This window comes from Pezoporus occidentalis, unplaced genomic scaffold, assembly GCF_034315485.1.
Source record: "Pezoporus occidentalis ecotype Australia unplaced genomic scaffold, CSIRO_AGI_Poc_V1 ctg8, whole genome shotgun sequence".
Taxonomy (NCBI): domain Eukaryota; kingdom Metazoa; phylum Chordata; class Aves; order Psittaciformes; family Psittacidae; genus Pezoporus; species Pezoporus occidentalis.
In genome coordinates, this window is record NW_026916158.1 from 6573835 (window position 1) to 6599241 (window position 25407).

At 37.7% G+C, this 25407-nt stretch overlaps 1 long non-coding RNA gene across 1 annotated transcript; it reads left to right on the forward strand.

Moving 5' to 3' along the window:
- The first annotated feature begins 1227 nt into the window (after window positions 1-1227).
- LOC134155637 (uncharacterized) lies at window positions 1228-25407 on the forward strand. Its single transcript, XR_009961651.1, has 6 exons — window positions 1228-1407; window positions 10291-10473; window positions 19521-19751; window positions 20461-20645; window positions 24847-24958; window positions 25298-25407. It is a non-coding gene; the product is annotated as an uncharacterized LOC134155637 (long non-coding RNA).

The following is a 25407-nucleotide window of genomic DNA, read 5'->3' on the forward strand; positions in this document are numbered from 1 at the left end:
CTAAAAAAAAATAAGTTATGGAGCAGTTCAAGTAATTAGAGCTATTGTTTTGAGTAGATGGAGAAACACTACTGAATATTGCATAAGTATTAATAAATAACGATATTAAGGTAACAATAGCCTGTTTTCTTATATAGTGTTCTGTTTGTTGTTCTGTATCTGCTGTTATAAATCATGCAGGATCTTCCTTCAGCTTCTAAGATATGCAGAAATAGCTTTTGCAAGGTTATCAGTTTAAAAATTTGTTTTTGCCAAAACCATCTGGTTTACATGCTCACCTTAACCCCAAAAGGGAAATGGCAAGAGGAAAACATAATTATCATTGAAACTGTGTTTGGATATTTGTACAGAAACCATGTCCTTGTTGAAAAACATGAATATTGGCAACTGTAGAAATAGCACAGTTGGAAGGAATGGAATGACATGTTCAGCAAAATAAAAAAAAAAAAAGAAAAGAAAAATGTTTATGGAAATAAAAAAATTAAAGATTGAATTCCAAATGCTTTCTTCTGTGCAACATTCAGAAGGAAGACAGGGGATAAAGTGAGAAGCGTGAGACTAATGGAGTAGAATAATCTGAGGACTTTATTTAAATGTAAGACTATAAAAGAAAAAAAATATAATAAACTCACAGAATAGACTTGCAGAAACTTTGAGAAATTGTGGTATTTCAGTATGGGTACTTCTAGCAAATTAAAATACAGTGCCCTATTTGCAGAGCGGTATGGCTGATTCCCAGCTAACTAGAAAGTGTTGGGGTTATTGGCAGGAGAAACAAAGCTGCTACAGTCATGGTGTTCATGTTGCCACAGGCAAGCCCATGGAAAAATAGTCTTGTAGGTAAATGATTACAGTGTGAGTAAGGGCCATAGTTTTAAGCTCTCATAAACTTATATTAAAATGCATAAAGCTGTGGTTTCAAGACAGTCATCGCATATATTTTTCTCTTTGGTCTGCATTGTGTGCCATTCTTCAGAAAGAGGTAAGCAATTATTGCATTGCAGCAAAACAGAAGAGCTGCCGCATTACATAAATGGTCCCTTGGTTTCCTTTCTGTTCATAACAATAGCAAGTTTCTCTTCTTGGATTGGCATGGCTGTTCAAGCTGCTGCAGGGCTGGGGAGGTCACTCTGACCTCCTCCATTCGCAGCCCAAATAAGATTTCTTGAGAAGCTTGTATTCCCTTCATGTGTTTTATCTGCCATGACCACAACCTTCCCTATATTTATATTTCTTTGTTCTGGTTTCTCTTTCCACTGCAAGGCCTCTGTCATGCAAGGGGATTGACCTGGCTCTGGGGAGTATCTGCACATCTGTGAGAAACTCTTTTCCTCTTTCACTGTGTCTTTGGAAGAAAAGAATGGAGGACAGGACTGGGTGAGGAAGAAGGTTTGACTGAAAACAAAGGTGAGGACCTAATTTCAAGTCATTAAATTACTGAGTTTGTCTTTTACAATCAGATCTTAAAATTTCATATTGAATCAAACAAAGCAGCAGACTATCAGGAGATTTTTATCTTTTAGATTGCATTTTTTTATAACCTTGTGTTTCTTTGTACATTTCATGTGATTTCAAGAGTCAACATAGCTGTGGTAAGACTGCTCTGAACTGCAGCTTTCATTGAACTGAATGTTTTGTACTAACTTCAATTTTGGATTTGCTACACTTTCAGCATTTTGCAACCAGAATCTCCCATTGTATAAAACTTGTGCTTTTGGTAATACACATATTTCCCTTGTTAGCTCTAGCTTATGGGGTTTATGTTCTGATGTAATGAATTAGCCTAAAGATCAAAAATGCTGCCTTCAGTTGCTGCATAAGAAATAAATTTACTGTTGCACAAAATGTAAAACAAAACAATGTAATTGAAAAGGTTTCAATTCTGGGAGGCTTGAATAAATATGGCATTGTAGCCTTGTGCCTAATTTTCACAAATCTTAGATAAAGGGCACAGATTGATTTGTTGCAAGCTTCAAAGAGAGGTAACTCAAGAAATGAGCACTTAGATCCTTTCTATTCCAAAATACGCAGGCTGTAAAATTCAAACTACTTTTTAACACAATATCACTTGTGCCAGTCTCTGATTAGATATGGAAAGGGAGAGATATAGAAAGGTGACAGCCTGTCTTAGACACAGTGTCCCACCATAATGGCAAATTCCATTTTTGTAAACTGAGGTATGCTCAAAAGATGCAGAAAAGCCAAAATTTGAACCTCATTTTGTGGTACTTGGGAAGAGTAGGGGGTTCTGCACTCCTCTTCCTCCTGCATACCCACACTAAGAGGTGATTGTCCCATTGGTTTAAACAGAAGGCTCTACTGAAGTTCCGATTTACTACATGGACACAAACATATATAAAGGATATCTTAAAATCTGCAGCATATCTCTTACTTGGGCTCTAGAATCCTCCAGTTTTGCAACTGTGCTCTTAATTCCAACCGTACCTTTGAGAAGTTGACTTTAAGGTGATAATTCATCTCCATTATGTAGGAAAAAAAATAAAAAAGGTTAAACCATGAGAAGTCAGTAATTTGGCAAAATTGAAAATGTCAGTTTAAAAAAAAATAAATCCAAACTCTTCCCCCTCTATCGCCTCCCCCCTCCCACCCCAGTATCCCTTATTCTTCAATAAATAAAACCTAGACTGGGAAAGACTAGGTTTGGCTTGAATCTGATTGAATCTTATATTGAATCTTGTGACTGATTTCAATATCAAGCATAGTGCAACTGTACCTCCCAATTAATTTTTATTCCATCGTTGGAAAAATATTATGGACTTATGTAAATTTTCTCACAGTTCCAGTCTTTATCTCAGTAAGTAAAATTTTTTTTATGCCTTTTCTCCTCTCCTTAACAGTCAGTTGGGTTGCAACGAGTTAATGTTTTCACAGTATAAGGGTGTGGTCAGGAAGACCTGCAGGCAATGGGATATGATATAGGCAGACTAGAAATGAAAACATACACAGTAAGAAACAGGGCTGGGAAATGACTACAAGACTTAAAAGTTGCTCCTCTTAGACTAAACCACAGATTTTACACCAAACTTCAGAAACATTACAGCCAGTACATAGCTAGAGAAAAAAAAGGTTCTATATGATATATAATGGCACTGGGCAGATGTTAGTCATTAATAAAAACTCTTTTGGGCTGTTTAGTGCTCTGGTGGTGAGGATATAAAACAGAAAATGGAATTTAAACACTTCAAAAAGACCTTTGGAAAATTTTGCCCTCAATCAGGGTACAGTGAAGGTTTCAGAGGTGGGAGCAGAAGCAGGTTGGAAGCAGCCAGGGAGCTCTTTCGAACAGCCAGTTCCCATGTGGGTGATGAGCAATTCTGGAAATAACTTTGTTCTGAAACAAAACACTGAAGTACGTGAACTCAGAATACAGCAAAGCTTGGTGGTGTTTTGGGGATTTTTTTTCTATTTTGTTGGGGATTTTTGTTGTATTTTTCTTTTTCCCCAGAAATTTCTCCTCGTAAAATTAAGGACAAATATACCTCTGGGAACTTCAGGTACAATGCCCAATAACAATTAATTTTAATGGGAAATAATATGGGTAATGCATCATTACTGACTACCATAATGAAAGTCTATAGCAGTTTCAATTTTGGCTATTAATAAACAGGCCAGTTGTTAACCAAGAATGTATTGGAAATTATATTATTGAGTTATTACATTATGTTATTGAATTGTTGCTTTGAATACACAGCATGCTAAACGTGGTATTTAATTGTAAATTACTACTTCATTGCTCTGTATTCTAAAGAAACAGTACAATATTTTACTGCTTTAGTTTTCCCTTTTGATTTTATACTGAGGTTTTCTACCACATATTCTTAAAATTTTCTTTCTGTAGGACCTGGCTTGCTGTTCACTGTTTCGCTCCAAGTCATTATTTTGATGAAACATGTAAGAACCAAAAATGGGAAGGTAATAGTTTAATGTTTCTTGAAATGATGTGTAGTGCTTGGAAGAATCACAGTACTTGCATGTTTCCAGAATAGCTTTTTACATAGGAAAGGTAAGGAATTTAATAGCTGTCTCCCTTCTAGGGGCATGAACATGCTTAGTACACATTGGCTTTTTGTAGAATGACAAACTAATTACTTCTTCACTGCTAAGATCGTGATTTTAACATGCTAAAAGAGCAGAAAAGTTACTATTTTGCAATTTTTATAAATGTATATCACCTTATAAATATGGTATTTCCATTTAGGACTCTGTTAATGAAAAGTTTCAGATTCACAGTCAACAGGTTGATAAAAGTCATTGAGTTTCAGGCTTTAATTCAATTTAGGTATATGTAAAACTCAAAGTGGGCCACAGAATGACAGCTGAGTACCTGGAACACAGGATGCAGATTTGATCCTTGTAGTCTTCACAGTACAAGAAATTTACTCTCGTGTTGGAAGATATTAGATTTCTGAGCTTAAAAAATGATTATCTATCTGCATAAGGAAATACTGAATTCAATATATCGTCTGAAGGCCATGGCTCTTAGCAGCTGTAGAAATCATTATAGTATGACTGCTGTTCATTTGGTTATGTGAAATGAGCTTGTGGTCTTAGTCCAGTTCTAAGCTCTTGACAGGGGCCTCGGTCACCAAACAGCACATCAGCTCTATGTCTTTTATCTTGTCTTTCATTTCAGCAGAGAAGAATGTATACGGAAAGTAAATTAAGGTACTTATATGGGAAGGTGGCATGACCAGTGAGTCAAGTGACAGATATTAATCCTAACCCAACACATACTGCATTTTCAAGGTCTCAGAAGTTGGCACAGTTGACATTTAGATATCATCCACAGAATATTCTCAAGAGTGGAGATCCTGCTAGCAAGAACATTGGGAGCAGCAGGGAGCAGGAGTCATCTGTGGGAATAGTCCTGTATAATCTTCATGCTTTAGCTTCTCTTTTAAGTATTTTAAGAGTAGAGGCCACTGAGGGAGCAGAATGGAATAAAAAGAAGGTGAAAAGGAGATGGTTCTAGTCATAAAACTTGCAGGAGAGCTATGACTTTTTTTACTGATGTAAAGTTCCCTGGGTACCTCACTGACTCCACTTCATAGGAGAAATATTAGAGAGATTTCTGAAAGGGATATTTTTCTTAGTGAAAGCATCTAGCTGTGAAGTGGTGAAAATAGATTTCCTCTCCAGTTACTATTTTAAAGGTTTCTGGCTTTGCTTTAGGTAAATTATGTTTGAAGATCCTGTTTTCTGTACCACCTTTGTGGAAGGTCTGTTTCTTAAAAAATGTCATTACAAGAACAAGAAATAGTTCTCTTGGTTTTCCTCTTTTCCTCTTTAGAGAGTTTATCCCTGCTGTCCTGCAACTTCGGGGTCTGCTTCCCCTAGAAACTGGGAATACGTACATGGAAAAGATACACTGACATAATTGTGCAAGGGGACCAAGCTATTGTTGCAAAAGCTTCAGTGTTGTGAGACTGTTTATTGCATGGCCACACACTGGGAATCTGGGAGCAGAACAAGCTATACCTAAGGTAGGAGAAAGACAGAGTACCAAAAGATGTTCAGGAACATCTCCTCAGTGATTTTCTGCCTTTCTCCAAACACCATAAGATTTTAATATGTACTTTAATACATAAGCCAACACTGCGTTTTTCCCCTTCAGACAAACTGAGCTCCTTTTTATCAAGGTAAGCTCTTAGAAGTTTCCTTGTTGTGACATTCTGTACATGATAAATATCTCTATATGCTAATGACACAACACTTGAACAGAAGTGAAAACCAAATGCTTGAAAGGTGGTTACTGTCAGTATAATGCCACTTACAGAAGCTCCTTGCTTTTAAGAAGGCTCAATTACCTTTCTGAAAGCCCTGGGACATAACAAGGATAATGTTTCCTTTCAAGAAATCTCTCTCTTCAAGCTTCCTCCTGATGGAAAACCTCTGTTGCTGAAAGGTGGCAATTAATCCTTGAACAAAGATATATTTCCTGCTGGTGTCCAGTAACACAAGAACCATTTCTATCTGCTAAATCTGACCTTGTTGTGTTATTGTCTACTGTCTTATAAACATCTTATAAACTTTTTCTTTCAAATAAAAATTTCTTTTTCATTTTACCATTATAGTAGCTCTAGGTGATGTTTTTCATTTCATGACAACATCCATGGGGACAAATGGCTAATAGTGAGATTAAATTCCCTAAAGCAATTTTCTTTGATATCCACACCCTCTTCCTGTTCTATTGGTATATTCAGAAGTTAGAGACACATAAAAGCTTCTTGGTTAGAAGTTCATCTCGTGTCAGTGCAGAAATTGTTCTTTATAGCTTATTTCCAGCGTTTTGACCAAATTGATATTTCAAAATTTATTGCAGCTGTCCATTAAGAGATAGATGTTTCTCCTCTTATTCAGCCAAAATTTCCATTGTCCTTATTTCATTACAGAATTTTAAACAATTCTTCTTGCTCCTTTCCCTATCATTAATGCGGTTGACAACTATCAAGCTGACTAGCAAGACAGGATACTTATGTTGAAGGGAATAAAAATTGATGGTTCTGGAAAATAAAGTTTTAGAACATGCCCTCAGCCATGAGCCTTCCTATTGAGTACCTTTCTGATAAAGGAGAGCTGCCCTCCAGCTCAGGAGGGAAAGTTGTGACAGTCTGACAAGCCAAGGCATGGACATCAGTACTGTGGAAACTTCACTGAAATGGGAAGTAAGAAGAGGTTAATAAGGTGTGAAAGAGGAAAAGAAGTCAAAGTACCCCCCCCAAAAAAAAAATTCTTAATCTCTTCCAGTCCTTTGTCTTATTGTTGCTAGCTGTTTTCAAATCTATTCATAGCTATTTATTTAACACTTCTGTTTGGTTTAAAAACTGAAAGTACATCAAGGCTAAATATAAGCATTTCTCTTACTCTTTGTTCTCTCGTACAAAGACTGTAGTTAGGATTCTTCACTACCTTGCACCTTGAGACACTAATTACACATGTCAAATTAGGTGAGGACTGCTACTGCCAGCATCAGAAGAGAGTTTTGTTTGATGTCTTACACCTTGCCTCCACAGACTGAAATCACTGCCAGAGGTGCAAGACATGCAAATATCTATCTACCTACCTACCTGTTTGTCTTAATAGAAAGCTTTCTGATTAAAATCTGGGAGCAAAACAGTGCTCCTTGCTTTTGACACCCTGCTTTTATAAAGACCATTCAATTAACCATTCCTGTTCCACTTCACCTCTGTGAATCATGGTCAGATGCACAGACAGTACTTACCTAAAGGCAGTTTGAAAGCTTAGTCCAATAACAGTTACGATATGACTTTTTAGCTTTGTGGAGGTGTGATAAAAAGAGAAAACATATTTAAGGTAAGTTTGACAAATTAATAAATCTTTTCCATAAAACCTCCCTAATGATCCTTCAGTATTTGAAATAAACAGCTGTAATCACCTTGTGCCTCTGCCAATTTTCAGAACTCTGGAGCAGATTTAAATTCCCTTTTGCTCTGCTGTTATTCTTCACTGCATTTCTTCACCCAACTCACTCTTTAACGTGCGATCAGTATCCCATGTCTATGGAGACTCACTCATTGACCTGTTTGCCGTGGTTAAAGGTAAGCACATTCAGGAACCCTGGGACTCCAGCTCCCATGTTCCTTTTGAGAAGGACCTTTCATTTATCTGCTCTTTACACCTGTTTGCTCTTCTGCATAAATAACAAAGATAAGCCTATATAAGGCATTTCTCCTTTGAATACAACCTGTAGCACTACAAAAGCAGAGATAGCAAAACATATCATTGTATTTGGAGAAAAGGGACAAAACTATGAGCCTTGATAAAACATCAGGGACATCTGTGTGTGATACATTTACTGGGGACTGGGTATAAGCCTTCAGAAAATGTGTCTTATAGCAAACAGGTTTCAAAGAGACAGCTGTTACAGACTTGTCACAATTTCAACTTTGAGCAATGAATACTGTAAATATAAATTGCCATCGTAAAATGCAGTAATTGTGATTTCCAGGAGTTTTACCTTCCTACTTATCCTGCTGTTTATACCCAACCAAGAGCTGTAACAATATAAGAATACATAAATTTGCTCAAATGCTAACTAATATACTGTTTAATTCAAATTGTTTTTTTAAAATAGCTTCTTAAATTCTATTTAATTTTGTTATTTTTGGATTTATTACTTATTTAGTTCATAAAACTGTTGGATTTGAAAATCTGAATTGCAGTCCCTCTATTTTTCTTTCCTATAATAAGTTGTACAGACTATTCTTGATTACTTTCCTTTAGTTCCTCGTGAAATAATAAAATACCATCTTTTTATGCTCTATTTAAATTTTGAGTGCCAGCCAAGATCCTTCTCTCCCTGTTTTAGCATCCACTTAAAGTGACTTTTCTAATTGGCTATGCCCTCAACATCTAAAACCTCCCTTCGCCATCTCTGCTGATAACTCCAGAGATTTTTAGGCTGGGAAATTATAGGTCATGCTTCCCTAGTTATGCTTCTGCCAAGAATCGAGCCCTTAGGAAATTCATGCTCTGAACTCCTTTTCCCCAATTTCAAGAAATATATAGATGTCATGAGCAGATGGTTACAAGTCATTTCGAAGGTCAACATTCAAGCAGGTTAGAAAACTGAAACTGAATACCTACATTCACTTCTGAGTTTTGTAAATTTATTTAATTGATCTTAAACTCATTTTCTCTCAGAATGATTCAATAAAAGCCCTAAAAGGACAAAATTCAGTTTTAAGTGCAAATATTAATTTGTCTCAAGAATCCTGTTGATTTAAAAGGGTCTTTGATAATGAACCGACCTTAGCGTTCACTAAAAAATATTAAAGATTTGCATGCTATAGACAAGACCATAGAAAACAGACAAATATATGCTTGCATGCATGTGCAAGTATGTGTCTATACAGACGTCTGCAGCTGGTGAGGTCTTCCAAAGGAATTTGCGCTTTTAACCATAGGTGTTTCTGCCCACGGCTTTGTTGTGCTGAGTAAGGCAAAGCTCTTTTCACCCTCCTTGAGGCTCCTTGTGATTTCAGTGTTTGCTTTTCCAGCAATATTTAACTGGAACTATGCCATGCACTATATCTGTCATACATTCAACTGATATGAGGTAAAAATACAGCAGGGTGAATCTGGAAATCAGAACATGATTGCAATGCTTCAAAGGATGGAGAAAAAATGCAGAGCTCAAAGTAATCCCATTCAAAACTGCTACACATTCGAAAAAACATGATTTCTCTCAGCAATCTTCTCTTATCACAAATCTCTGAGAAATTAAAAGCAAACAAATTGACAACTGAAATGCACCTCCACACATCCTAATTTTTCCTTTATTCCCTAATCTGCAATGGGCTAGTGTTACAAATAAAAAGCTTGGATTATAACTGTGAAACTAAACTCTACAGAGAAAACATTAGACTGCTTTCACTAGAAATGGTGCTTAACTCAGGCTGCAAAAGGAAAAAAACAGTCAACAGCAGGGAGAACTCATCATTGTGAGCTGAGTTATTTTACTCATATTTTAAAATTGTAAGTATTCAGATGTGAGATGTGATTTCTCTGTAAGTCTGTGCTCTTAGAAATGGATTCACTTTTAGAAGACATTATGATGTGTATATCCTCACAATGATTCACTAGATCTTAATCCTTTCTCTCCTACCCTCTTATTATGGTTAAGCATTATTAAGACTTCTATTCATAAGACCTTTTTTTTAGTATGTCTTCTGAGATACACCAGAGATGCTTCTATGTTAAATATGATATCACCTTTAATGTTGCAGTTGGTATTTGTATTTCATCCTGTTTCTGAGAAGTCCTGTTTTTTAAAAAATGGCTCAAAAGTTTGTCATCTGGCTCATGCAGTAAAGATGAATAGATATGAAAATACTTCTACTAATATCTCCTTCAATCAATACTTTTATCAATCTTCCTTGGTTCTATTACTTTAAAGGTCGGTTCACTCCTTATTTAGACCAGTCTTTGTAAAACCTCTCTTAACAGAGCAGCCACCTGGAATTTTGTTTGTTTCTCCAGTTTCTTCTAGTACAGTTCTGCTTGGGCTTCACAAGACCTGCATTTGAGAGTAAGAAATCTATTCCATGACATGACAAGGACAAAAAATCCTCTGGATTGCAGAGTTAGGGTTAAAATGCTTTTTGTGCAGTGCATTTTGCTGTAACTTGCAGTTCCCACTAATACTATGTTGTTGCGGTTTTTCACTCTCTCGTCTGCTGCCTAGTACAACTGTTTCTCTTGCTTCAGTTGGTTTCATCCTTTCCCTTTTGTCTTTTGTGTTTGAAGGCAAGGTCAGAGCGTGGCTCCACTGTGTGGGCTCCCAGCAGAGCAGGAGGTAGCTGGCGTGAAAGCCTGGTCTGTGCCATAAAGGGGCATGGAGGACACCTGAAAAGGAAGTTCTAACAAGAAAAAAGAAAGCTGGAAGGACCCAGAGGTTTAAGGCGTAACCCTTTGGAAACAAGAGGTCAGGTAAAGGTTTAAAATTGTATATATTTTTCTTCTGGCTTTGATGGAAAGTTCCTTTAGAGCCCAGCTAGAAAAAAGGACTCAAAGTGATGGGAGGGTTTGCAAAGCACTGATTTTTCTGCTTTATCATCAGTATTGCATACTTTGCGATATTGAACATCTTTTACTTTGCTGTTCAAAAGTCTGTGGAGAGAAGAGTAAATTATACCCTTCAATGACAAATTGACTGTATGAGTAAAGTGCACACACAGAAAATTAATTATAGCAACTTTAACTCAGAAAATTTCCTTCTTCCTTCCTCCACCCAAAGAATGACTAAGGTAATGTTGCCTATAACAGCTTGCAGCACTATCAGTTCTTACTTCCTGCAGCTACATACTGTGCTTTGAACAAGGTCATATAATGGGAGGAGGTGGCTGTTTCTTTGAGCTCTGTACCTGCTAGGGCTCCACAACAGATAGAGCTGCAGAATTCGTCAGGCACTTTGTTGGGTCTTTATAAGCAATATAAAGTACTCAGGCGAAACACATCAAATAGTCACACCTCTCTTAATTTAAAAAATTCAGCTCCATGGACTTTTTGCATAAAAGAGTCTGCTTTGGCAATTTCTTTAGGCTTTCTGCATTTTTTTTTTTTTTAATTTTGATTTAGTTTTTGTTTTTTTTTTTTTCAGCACAGCTGTAAGAGAACCAGATTTTGACATTTTGCAAAGAGCTGTAATTTGATTTTTGATTCAAAGTTAATTTTGGTTTCAAATATGACCCAACAGACATACAGATCTTACTTAAACTTATCAAATCCTGGATAGAATATTTCAGTTAATACAGACTGACATTTTTAACCAAGATGTTCTATTTGTAAAAAAGCTCTCAATTTCAGCTTTTTCTAATAAATTGTGAAGGGAATAGTTCTATACATGTCATTGCATGTCTAAGTGACCAGTGATTCACTTGACTGCTTTACATGTGCAATATATAACATAAATCATGGGGGTTTAATTGTTTATATTTTGGAATGCAAAGACACGATTTAAATTATTAAATTCTAATTATTAAAGCAGAGTATCTTTGTTATAAAATTCAGAAATCTGACAAACTTCCTGGAATCTGCTGACCAAACTCCAGCTGTTTAGATAAAATACCTAAATGTGAAATATGTGGTTTTACTCTATCCTTATTCCCAGATACTTTTTAAGAAAGAAATCCTTCCTTCATGAGAGGTATCCCTAAACACACAGGCAGCTTGGTTGACTTCAAAGGGATTAAGTAAAGGTTTTCATACTCAAGACCTAAGTTACAGTATTTTGAGCCTGAATTACTTAATCATCATCTGTGAAACATATCATCTTTGACATTGGTTGGCCTCATTTAGAAATCAGAGTAGATTGTATACCCTGAAGTTTCTAGAAAAGCTACATTATGGTGACTTTGGTGATTTCACGTTTTTACCCATTGTGAGACACTAGTATCACCCCATCCAAAGCTGCTGATAAAACTTACATAGCCAGTATTGGTTTTCTCATTGCTTTTGTGTAAACTGTTAAAAAAATAATCTATGTAAAAAAGTTTTTTGCTTTTTCTTATGAAGTGTAACTATTAATATTGAGAGATGCAGTTTTATTTTTTGGCCTCTCTAGAAAAATGTCTTATAAGATTTAAATCAATTTCATGGAGGAAAAATCCAACGCATCCAAGCAGACAGCTTGGTATGCTTTACAAAAAAATTATTCAAACTTACTGCATATATTTATAATGAAAATTATAACTGAACCTTAGTTACACCACAGCAATCCTGGAGGTGGTGGTACAAATATACTTTGACAGATTATATCTTAAATCAAGAAAACCATATACATATTAAATAAAGTCATAAAAGGAATGTAAAGTATGACATTTCACTTCCACTAGGCATAACATTATTGGTTTTGGGCAATTTTTGAATGAAAATATGAGTGAGGCTGCAAATCCTTTGCTTTCCCTGAGGCTGGTGAAGGTGAGTACAAGGCTCAGGCTAGCTCAGCAGCAGCTTGAGGGTAGAGGCTGTGTGTGCACGCCCATGTTTTGCAAACACTTATGCACAGTCAGAAAGTTCAGTTGGCTATTAGAGAATTAATTTGATGCTTTTAGCTAATATTACTTAAATATTCTTGATAAACTATTGGATTAATTGGGCCCTAAATTTACATATAATGTCTGATACTAAGTAGTTGTGCATTCATTATTCACAAGTGTTTGATGAACAGTTTATGAAAAACAAACAAACCATGAAACAAAAACCTCAAACATTAACTGTGTATTTTGTAGGATGATTGACTCACTACCAGTGACAAAATTGTTGGTCCATGATTAAATAGCTAACCTAAAAATCCCTTAATCATAGAAGTGCTGAACCCAGTTACACTTAAGTGCATTGTTGAGACAAATAAAAATATCCTAAGAAAGAACAATCAGTCAATAACAGAAATAGAGCTGTAGTAATTGTGAGTATGGAGTTCATGACCTATTTTAACATGCTTACACTGAAGAGTGGCTTGGAGCTGAATTACGAGGCTGGACCTGATATAAACATGCAACTGAACAGCACAGATAAATTGCAAATAACCATAGAAAACTGGCTATAAACAACATGTAGGTCAAGAACAGATTGCTTTTGAAACAATGCAAGGTAAACAGGACTATCCTAAGCTTCATCAAAGTACCAATCCTGAAATCAGTTCAGTTCTGTTAACTTGTTTTTCACTTTATTCAAAGTCCAAAGTGTCAAAGGTTTAAGGCTATGGAGGAGCCATTGATGGATTTTTTTGATAACCATATATGATCTGAATTGAGTTTTTAAATTTTAATTAGTAAGGTAGACAACTTGTTATAGCAGCACATATCTATAATACTGCTAAGACTCTTGACCAGTGTGACAATGTGTGGAAAGGTGCATCTTCATTCCTCCACTAGCTTGGGGAAAAGAAAATGCCAATCCATAAGACAGTACTGGAAATCTTTAGGAAAACTTTCTGTTATTAATGTCTAAAATGCCACTCACCACTTGAATAAAGAGCAATGACCTGTTTATATGAAAATCCTACAGAAAAACCTACACAAGCTATTTTAATTGATAGTTCAGTCACCTGCAAATGAGGCCTCTGGCTACAAAATGCAAATTTGCCTCAAAATAGTCTTGTTCATATGATGAGAAAAAGGTCTGCTGTGCTTTGAATCTCAATAAGGTTGGCTTGAAACTCTCTCCTCTGCACATAATGTATATATATATATATGAATATATATATAGTACAAGTATACAGATTATATAATTTAAATGTAGGCATAACATCTATTTATTTATATATATTTTATAATGTGGACTTGTAGGCAATTCCAAAAGATAAAAAAGATACATGACATCAGTTTTTGCTATTGGGTGAAAACAGAGATGTTAGCCCAGGGCAAGTACTAGCTCTTACTTTAGTTATGAATCTGCACTTTGTAAACATAAATTATACACTTAAGCAGATGAAAAATCATATAAGCCAATACTGTGGCTTAAGCTGAACCCAGGACAGCCTCTGACAATGAGCCATATCTTGCACAGAAAGAACAATGAAGTCCTTAGACAAGACTTGCTGTTCACTGCTGTGTGATGGGTATGTAAAACTCCTTTTTTGATTTCAGTGGACATTTTCTGGTTAAAGAAATGTAGTCACAGAATGGGGCCTATTATTGTTGAAGCAGTGGACTTTCTATACAAGTCAGATCAGCTTAATTAGACCTGAACCTGAATGGCATCTTCTACTGCTGGGAGAGGGGAGAACCAAAAGACGTGAAGTTGAGAAGCAGCAGACAAGTTTGCATGGCTTGTTTAAGCAGTTCATCCTTTATAAACATAACTGTGGAGAAAGAGCTGTAGAACATATTCTCCAAATGTTGATTCCTCTAACTGAATAACAGAGCCATATAAATAGATTTTGTCTTTTGTTCAATGATTTTTGTTGAGTCTCCGTGCCCTTAACCTGGCAGTCTCTGTTTACCTTTAGCAAAGCTTGATGTTCCATTAACAACTGCTGTCAGGGTCCTCTGCTTTTCCTGGATATCCCTTTTGGTCCCCATGGCAGAAAAGCTCTGTCTCATGCTCATTTGGCAAGAGCTTAAAGAAGTGTCAGCTGAAACTAGAGATAGGACTCTTGTCACCATTTGTCTTCTAGATCATTCCCTCAAATCCTGGAATATTTGCTGCATGTTGTCGTTTTCTGGTATTTTCTCCAGTTGTATTTTCAGTTATCTAAATTATAGGGTTAATACTTCTTTTCTTGAGAGACTATTCCCCAATCTAATATGTCTTCCTGATGAGATTTCTTCACATGGCTTTAAGCTATACCCCCTTACGTTACCCTACGTATTTTTTTCCAACTTAATTCATCAAATATTAATATGTAGTTCATGTACCTATTTAATCATTACTTAGCTAAACGTTCCATACTTCACTCATCCTTCAGTCTTTAAGTATTTTCCCTAAAGGTTCATTTTATCTCAGTATATTATTTGATTGCTAATGCAGAAGATTATTTTTCCAGATTTATATTACTGTAAATTTATTAGGGCAATATCTGTACTTATTTATACCTCATGCAGTGTCAGTGAATGCAAGTGTATTACAAAAGTATAGAAATTGGCTTGTTGGGCTTGTGTTGTACTTCAGACAACACTAGGTAATCTGAAGTGACATCCAGCTGAAAAACAGCAAAGAGCAATGATCCAGAATACAGTGCCTTTGCACAGGCATATATCTTTGCCATCTGGTTATTGAAGAGGCAAAGAAGTCATGTTGGCCTGTGGTGCAGAAATAAAAAGTGCATGTGTGTTTGTACATACATATATCTGAATATATGCACATACACATATGGATGGCAAAGAGCAGTGGAGCTGCTTACCAAAAAAATGAATCGGCATGAAAGCATGAAAAAGAAATTTGTAATAATTGGTATTTTTCATGTAATTACATTAATATTTTTGTGTTCTTTTTGCTGCAGTTAGGGCAATGCATAATTTCTACATTGTTTTCTTATTTATAGGTGCTAAAAATTGTTCTGTTGATGCATACCCTCTATTCTGAGCATGGCAGCCTTGTACTGTGCTCCAGCCCTTTTCAAAAACTATTAGAGGAAATCTTTCTTATTGATTTCAAAGGCATGTGAGCTGCACAGAGGGCATTGTGCACAATAGCATTGTGTAGCTGCCTGGTGAGGGGCTGTGTACAGTTCTCAGGTCAGTGGTCTTGGGTTTGATTGGGGAAGTTAAAGTTATTTCTTTTGAATTCTGTAAATTTTAATTCTTGGCTATGAGAAAGTGTTTGGAGGAAGTGGTGTGTAGGCCATCTGCCAGTGTGAAACCCCAGCCTGAGTCTCTTGGGATTAAGGGGAGAAAATTCTGACAGTTATTTCTGATGTTAAATCAATACAACTTTTCAGGCATGTGGCACTTTCAATATTCGCAGTATCACAGTATGCTAGAGATTGGAAGGGACCTCGAAAGATCATCTAGTCCAATTCCCGTGTCGGAGCAGGAACACCTAGATAATGTTCCACAGGAATGTGTCCAGGGGGGTTTTGAATGTCTCCAGGGAAGGAGACTCCACAACCTCTCTGGGCAGCCTGTTCCAGTGTTCCGTCACCCTCACTGAGAAGAAGTTTCTTCTCAAGTTTAAGTGGAACCTCTTGTGTTCCAGTTTGTACCCATTACCCCTTGTCCTATCATTGTTTGCCACTGAGTAGAGCCTGGCTCCATCCTCGTGACACTCCCCCTTTATATATTTATAGACACTAATAAGGTCACCCCTCAGTCTCCTCCAAACTATAGAGACCCAGCTCCCTCAGTCTTTCCTCATAAGGGAGATGCTCCACTCCCTTAATCATCTTTGTTGCCCTGCGCTGGACTCTCTCCAGCAGCTCCCTGTCCTTCTTGAACTGAGGGGCCCAGAACTGGACACAATATTCCAGATGGGGTCTCACCAGGGCAGAGTAGAGGGGAAGGAGGACCTCTCTCGACCTACTAACCACCCCCCTTCTAATACACCCCAGGATGCCATTGGCCTTCTTGGCCACAAGGGCACAGTGTTGGCTCATGGTCATCCTGTCGTCCACTAGGATCCCCAGGTCCCTCTCCCCTACACTGCTCTCTAACAGGTCGTTTCCCAACGTATACTGGAACCTGGGGTTGTTCCTGCCCAGATGCAGGACTCTACACTTTCCCTTGTTATATTTCATCAAGTTATTCCCTGCCCAACTCTCCAGCCTGTCCAGGTCTCGCTGGATGGCAGCACAGCCTTCTGGTGTGTCAGCCACTCCTCCCAGCTTAGTGTCATCAGCAAACTTGCTGATAGTACACTCAATTCCCTCATCTAAAACGCTGATGAATATATTAAATAATACCGGTCCCAGTACTGACCCTTGAGGCACTCCACTAGTTACAGGCCTCCAACTCGACTCCGCCCCATAGACTACAACTCTCTGGCTTCTCTCCTTCAGCCAGTTCGCAGTCCACCTCACTACCTGATCATCCAGTCCACACTTCCTCAATTTAGCCATGAGGATGCTGTGGGAGACTGTGTCAAATGCTTTGCTGAAGTCAAGGTAGACCACATCCACCGCTCTGCCATCATCCATCCACCGTGTTATTTCCTCATAAAAGGCTAAGAGATTGGTCAAGCATGATTTCCCCTTGGTGAAGCCATGTTGACTGCCCCTCATAACCCTCTTATCCTTGATATGCCTTAAGATGGTACCAAGGACAAGGTGTTCCATCACTTTCCCAGGGATGGAGGTATCACAGTATCACAGTATCACAGTGTGCTGGAGATTGGAAGGGACCTCAAAAGATCATCTAGTCCAATCCCCCTGCCAGAGCAGGAACACCTAGATAACGTTACACAGGAATGTGTCCAGGCGGGCTTTGAATGTCTCCAGGGAAGGAGACTCCACAACCTCCCTGGGCAGCCTGTTCCAGTGTTCCGTCACCCTCACTGAGAAGAAGTTTCTTCTCAAGTTTAAGTGGAACCTCTTGTGTTCCAGTTTGTACCCATTACCCCTTGTCCTATCATTGTTTGCCACTGAGTAGAGCCTGGCTCCATCCTCGTGACACTCCCCCTTTATATATTTATAGACACTTATAAGGTCACCCCTCAGTCTCCTCTTCTCTAAACTATAAAGACCCAGCTCCCTCAGTCTTTCCTCATAAGGGAGATGCTCCACTCCCTTAATCATCTTGGTTGCCCTGCGCTGGACTCTCTCCAGCAGCTCCCTGTCCTTCTTGAACTGAGGTGAGGCTGACCGGTCTATAGTTACCCGGGTCCTCCGTCTTGCCCTTTTTGAAGACTGGAGTGACATTTGCTTTCCTCCAGTCTTCAGGCACCTCTCCCGTTTCCCAAGACTTGGTAAAGATGATGGAGAGTGGTCTAGCAATGACTTCCGCCAGTTCCCTCAGCACCCGTGGGTGCATCCCATCTGGACCCATGGATTTATGGATGTCCAGATTGCTCAACTGATCTCTAACCCATTCCTCATCGACTAAGGCGATTTATTATTCCTTCAAGAAGGTCTTGTATAAAGATATTGGAAGGCATATTATGGGGCATACAACCTCTTAATTTTCCAGGCAAAGGGATTGTCGTGGTTTAAACCCAGTCAGGTAACTTGTTCACTCACTCCCAGTGAGTGGTGCCGAGCTGACAACAATCGAGGTCCGTCCCCCCCCCGCCACCGGGGCTCTCCCCTTCCCCGCTCCCAGAGGAACAGGGAGGAGGATCGAAAGAGTGCAACTCCTACGGGTTGAGACAAGAACAGTCCAGCAACCAATGTACAACACAAATCACCACCGCTACTATCAACGACAACAATGATAAGGGAAAATAACAAGGGAAGAGAATACGATACCACCGGCCAAGAAAACGAGTTCCACCCGGAAGCCCGTGTCCTTCCGGGTAACTCCCAGTTACCCCCCACCCCGGGCATGACGTGCTGTGGTATGGAATACCTCCCTGGCTAGCCCTGGTCAGGCGCCCCATCTCTGCTTCCTCACAGCTTCCCCTCCTCCCTGGCAGAGCATGAGCCTCACAAAGTCCTTGGTCAGGGTAAAAATCACTTAGCAACAACTGAAGACATCGACTTCACCAACACTGTTCTCAGGCTGGAAGTCAAAACACAGCACTGCACCAGCTACCACAAAGAAAAAAACCATGACTGCTACTGCTGAACCCAGGACAGGTATCCTCCACAGATGTTACCTCTTTACTGGGTTTCTGCAGCACTGTGTTCTCCTTCCCACATATGATATTTCATGCATGTTAGCTCTGGGCAGAGCCTTTCACTGTTTCCAGCCTCTGCTGGCAACTTCTAAATCCTGCAGGAACCTGAGACTTTTTAGTTTGTCACAGTCTGCAATATGACAAAACTATCTACAATCCAGTGCCCACACCTCCAAACAAAGACACTGAAGATAAATATTACTATTTCCTTAAATAAACAACTAAGTGAACAAATGTTTGAAAATCATAAACAAAAAACCCACAAAGAGTAAAATAAATTTTACATGGCAGTTCTCATAAGAACTGTAAAAATATCACAACTTTTAAAAACTTTTTGTCCTCCACCAGAAATAACTCAAATCTCCTGATACTCTCCAGGAGGCTAATGTAAAGGCACCTACTACAACATGAACTTTGTAAAACTGAATACCCAGTCTTTGAAGTATATTTGAAGTGTATTTGCTCCTTAGACACTTGGAGGAATGGGAGTATACATTTGCATGCCCATATGCTGGACAAGACACCGAGGTGGTGCAAATTGCTCCTTTGCAGTCAGGAGAGGGACCAGTACAAACTGAAGCATAATAAAATCTAGGGTTCTCACTAATAATCAGGTTTATAAGAGTATAAAGTGCTCCCATGTTGTGCCAAATCCTCTCCCCTTTGCTTTATGAGGGTATTTTGATATATACAGTGTTCCTGTTTTTTTTTTACTTGACACAAGACTACCTTTTATGGACTTAACCTTATCTTTCTTGTCACAGCTAAATCTGTATTAAAGGCTGCTCAAGGAGAATTTACCTGGCAACAGATTTACTTAAATGCTATCACCTGGACCCTTATCAGTAGATGCAGCTGGGGAAAACCTCAGGGAACTTGTCTGGCCGTTCTTATGCTTCTAGGGTGCTGATGGTGTTCATTGAGTTGTGCTCCCCAGGGAACTGCAGTAATGTAGTGAGATAATAGTAAACAAGGTGAGAACCACGGGCATTCTGGTAAGCTGCAATGTCTATTTGTGAATTTTTTGCTCTTTAGGTAACTATTTATCTCTTCTCCAACAGGTCTTGGGGAAAAAATGTCTGCCAGAGGATGTCTTAACCACCCAGCACCATATTAGCTGGACTAGCTGGAGAGTTGTTTTCAACTGCAGTGTTACTGCTTCCAGTGTCACTTTATATTAATTTCCATGGGACTGGCAGAATTCAAACAGATATCTACATGTTGCCTATATTTATTGATCCCTTCTTGCAGTTGTTGCAAGTCTTCATTGCTTCAGTAGTTTTCCTGACTGTCTCTGTCTTCTTTTAGTTTTGCGCTGCACTGTTGTTCCCTGTAGTTTTAGTATTTTTCTTTTCTGTGCAGTTTCTTGTGCTGAAGAAAGTATTACCTACTGTCCACCCCAGGCTGAGTTGGCAGAAATAAGGCAAGGAGGGAAATGGGTGCAAAGCTTCACACTTGTCATATACAGGCACACCACCCCTGAAAGCTTGATTCCAAATGTGGACAGTACTTTTATTTCTTTATTTCTTTTTAAAACAGCACTGTCAATCTCACAGCTGACTGTAACTGTTGCATTAGCTTCTCAGAACCAGTAAATAAAACTGAGAAAATGGTGTCAGCATTCTCAGTATTGACCTATGTGAATTTTATTGAAGTATCTAAAGAAATGTGACTGTAATTTAATGAGCTTCTTTTGCCCCACAGAAGAAAATAATAAAGAAAATGAGCATTGTGGAGTTAAACAGAAAAACATTCTATGATTCTCCAAGGGTGGAAAAGTAGACCAGATTATTTCCTCAATTTATTCAGAAGAGGAAAAAAGAAACCTACCATAGAACATTGGCTACCAACTGTTTTCTTGGATATCTTCAGGGAAAAATGGAGAAAAGGTATTAAAAAAGTAACTGAGAAAAAATTATAGAAGAAATTATATATTTTTCTTTTGTTAGGGGAAACTGTACAAAAAATTAAGTATTGAGTTAAAAAAAACCCTAAGCTAGTCATGGTAGATGTTCAAAGACTCAGAAGTGACTGAGCTACTTATGTATACACATGGTTTTAATTCAGCTTTTTCATATATTTGTGTTAAAATACTCTTAAAGTAGTTGCTCTAGTACAAGGCTTTTATACTTTAGATCTGGTCTCCACTCTGAGTTTTTGATTCCCTGTAGAACACAAGCTGTAAATGAAAATATATAGTCCTTTCAATTTTGAATTGGGAAGATAACGTTTAAAATGCTACATTAAGCTTTCAAGCACGATATTTCTGAAAAACAAGATAAGATAAATAAGAGAGTTGGGAAGAGTGCAAATAAAAGAGAGAAGGGTTTATAACGTCTAACTGCAGGAAAGTTGAACGTATTCAGCTTAGAAGAAAGGAATGACAGTAAAGCAACAGGCTGCAGATCCATAAAGTGATTTCATGGGAGGAACAGGGACTAATTGCTTTTGCCAGATTTTAAGATTAAATGAAGGAGTTATGGGGGTAAATGAGAAAACAAAACAAGAGGCCTTAATGCTTCCTGCTATAGGGCTGTGTCTTCAGTTATTAAAAGTTTTGCTGAATAGTGGCACCACAGGTTAATTTGTTTTTTGATGAAGTTGTATTATTCAGACTCTCTAAAAAAAAAAATTTAGTTGAAGTTGCCCACTTTCAGTAGTGAGATTAGATAAAGTTATAAGGAGTATAAAGTATGTTTTAGGAGCAACAGTTGCACATGTTGAAATGTTTTGGTTTTGTGCCTAATTTTTCTTTTCTTAATAGTCTTTCCTTTTAATTAAGAAGGAGAACAAAATTAATTCTTCAGGGGAAAGCAAGAAGATACCTTTCCATGTTTTGAAAATGCTTAGAAAGTTAGAAATACATAATAAAGCAGAAAAAGTGTATTTCCTTTGCCCCCTTTCTCTTTATCTTTCTCAATTTTGGGATCCTTCAAAGCTCCCAGGAAAAGTGTATTGACAGTAAACATGTTTTTCTTAGTCACCTTCAGTGCCACACTAGCCCCTGGGGATCTGTAAATCAGGGATAGAAAACAGCCATCTAGATAATGAAAGCTGCAGGATAACTCATTTAAAAGTTACTTTGCAGAAATTATGATTACTGAGTCTTGCAGCAATGTACGTAGGCATTGTCTCTTGACTTCAATGGAGTCAATTAAAGCCACTTAATTAGGGCAGTTAGTAATCATCTGCTAAAATTACAGACTTCTTTGTGTTATAATTTTTCTATTCTAATACCATTTGAAAAATGACCCTGTGTAGACAAATTTGGTTGAGCATTTTCTTTAGTTGGCAGCTTGCTCTTATACCAAATAATTTTTTAATATTTTTTTTTTTTAATTTGGCAGGCCTTTTAATATTTGAGACTTCTTACAGCAACAGAACTTCTTGTGCAGGTGTGTATTTTCCTACTTACTGATGATTCCTCCTTTGATTCCTTGTTATCACTCATGATTAAACCTTCTGAACTGAGACCTGTGCCTCTGTTTTCCTTGCCTCCCCCCCCCCCCCCCCCCCATTAATTTATTAACCATGAAAAGCCAGCAATCTTTCCTTATGGAAGGCTGCTGTTTAATGCACTGGACTAGACTCTTAGATTGCACTTCGATTTTGAAATAAATCTGTTCTTTCTTTGAAGCAGTTCCGGTACAAGGAAACATGACGATATTTCATTAAACATATTGGGGAAAAAGGCAGTGGAAGAAGCAGATCCTTTAAATCTTCACTGCCAGCGCTGTGCCAGAGGGGCAATGGGCTCATGACTGCCTGGGAAATTTGCTTCGCAAAGTGGGGTGGGAGAGACCTTGGATCTTATCAGGAAAGGCAATCATAGTTACAAAGATTTTTGATATTGAGTCTTTCTAACTTCTACTAGGAAAAAGAAATGTTTTTATACTCAGCAGAGATTCTGTTATTGTACCCAGTCTGAATGGTTATCTCTAATGTGCCACCTGTAACATCCCCAAATGGGCAATTTTTTTCTGACTAGGAAACAATTCTCCAGAACACAAAGCAGTCCTTTTGGATGTGGCTCACATTTAGTGTCTGGAGTTGATTCTATGGCAAATATCTTTAATTTTGATTTTCTCATATTTGTCAAACAAATGGGAATCCAGAATATTACAGGAATTATTTTCAAGCAAAGCATTTGACAGTACTGAATTAAAAAAAAACAAAACCAGCAAAACATGCCCCCATAAAAAAGGGTGGGATGGGTGGCAGATGAGTTTGAAACACCTCTGCTTTCCCGCTTTCTAGGTCCCTATCAATAGCACACCAGTTTTACATACTGGCTGTACAGCCCAGGAAATTTCCTGTCAAGAGGGAATAAGATCACAACAAATGATGCAGCCCACAAGCACAAAGTGCTCATGGGAGAGGAAGCAAAAGGTGCTCCAAAGATGTCCACATAGACAAAGCACCTCCTTGTCTCCCTTTGCCTTGAGCTAAGCCAAAGTACCTCCTGGACACCTGAGTGAGCATTGCACAGCTTCTGAGACAGAGTGGATAAGGATTAGCAAGACTCCAACATGTACGTCCTTAAGAAGATACAGTAGTGATTTTCTAAGGCAATTCCATCTCCACCAATTAAACTGGGCTGGCAGGTTTTATTTCTCCTTTGGAGGATGGGGACACATTCTGGCTATGTGGCATACCTTGCTTTGCTGATATATCAGAAACTCTTTTCTGTCTTGCTGATCAGCCTGGAAAAGCATTTTACCTGTCTGAATTGAAGTGAATCTGCTGTTGTTTTTTCTTTATTATTTTTTCTTTTTTTTTGGCTCCCCCCCCGCCCCCCCCATCTTTTTTTCCTCTTGGGTTTGTCTGCAACCCTTTTTTTTCTTTCTCCACTTCCCACCCCCCCTTTTTTTTTCTTCTTTTCTCCATAGATAGACTCTATGGATTATATTTAGTCTCAGTTTGCTCAAAGTGGAGACCCTTAAATCTTTAACATATATATTGTGCAGGGAATTGTCTTCAGCTGGGCAAATTCTCTTCTCAGTTCCACGTGTGTATCCAGATGTATCAAGCTGAAGTCAATAGACATTTCAGATTTATTTTGGCCTTAAAATTCCAAATCTGAATTTAAACTCAGTTTCGTAGTATAAGCACAGCCCAAATGAAGTGGGATTTAAGTAAGCACATTTGCTCAATAAATATGTTATTTTGTTTTTTTAAGTATTTCTCAGATTTTAGTAATAGAGAACCATACAGAATGTTCCCCTTACATTCGTTTTACTTATGTGTGTGCATGGCCTTGCTCTTATCGAAAATGTGGTAAAAATATATCCATGTGACAGACTGAATTGTAAGAATTGTTACAATACAGAGATCAATAATAAATATAGCAGTACCTCAGTAAATGAAAAATCCCATCAACTTTCTATGAACCAATATTTTTTAGAGGGAGAATAAGCCATAGATCAGGCTTTGACAAATTCTTCTGTTGAATAGATGAACTTTTTGGCTAGCAGCCTCCATTCCACCCTTTGGAGAGAAAGGAAAGTACGTCATGCTACAGAGACAAAGTGATTTTTAAATGACATGAAGGAATACACAGCTCCAAACACCAGTGTTTTCATTCAGAAGCAACTCTTCTCAAATGCTGGTGCACTTTAAATTTTAAAATATGCTCATTTCCACTTAGGGATAATTCCTGTTTTAGGGGAGAAAAAGAGTCTTTTCTGTATTTCTGACATTTTGGAAAAAATAAGTTGTTTGGTGGTTTTGCACACAAACTGGTCATGGATTTGCAATTCTATGAATTTATATTTCTTTTTTTCCTTCACAAGCAGAAAATACTGTAGTAAAATCATAGAATATTAAAATCTAAAATTTTCAAAAGGTATTATAATTGACTTTTTTTTTCTTTTCTTTTTTTTTCTTTTCTTTTTTTTTTTTCCTAAGCCATCCTTATTTCATAATTGATTTGCAAATTGAAAGTTATTGCAGGTTTTATTTCTCAGGAATTTGTTTTTTTGGCTTTCAAATTACTAATGTTAATGAGCTTAAGCCTGAACTCAAGCTTTTGTGGCTTATATTTCCATTAAGTTCAAGTTTTAATGTCCTATTTGATCCTTCGTTTTATAGATGAACGCGAGAAAGACATCTTGTAATGACAAATTCAGTCGTGAAGTGACCGCTGTCAACTGGACATAAGTAAGCAAGTGGAGTAACTTGGTTTGTTATATTTATGGACTAGGTAAGACTCATTTGGCTTTTCTTATGGCTGGTTTTATGCTACTGATACGTTTATGCACTGGCAGTCAGTATTAAAAGTATTTTGAAGTTACATTCTTTACTGTGCTAATAAGACCACATTAATAAGGAAGCCACTAAATTACTGCATATAATAATCAGTGAAATATTTGTGTTAAACATTTTTTGGAAACAAAGTACTAGTAGTTTTTAAGAATGTAAAGATTTGTTGTAGCAGACAAAAGAATAGACTAGTAATTTTCAACCAGGGACCTTGGGCATTTACAAATTACTTTTAGAAGACCTTGAGAACCATTTGTTAGCATGTTTGCATACTTTCTAGAGAACTTCCACTGGAAGATATCCAAATAGGTGCCCATAAATTAAGGAATGCTGAAAAATAGCCAAAGCTGAGTGCTTTTGAAAATTCTACTTTTCCTATACAGATTTTAT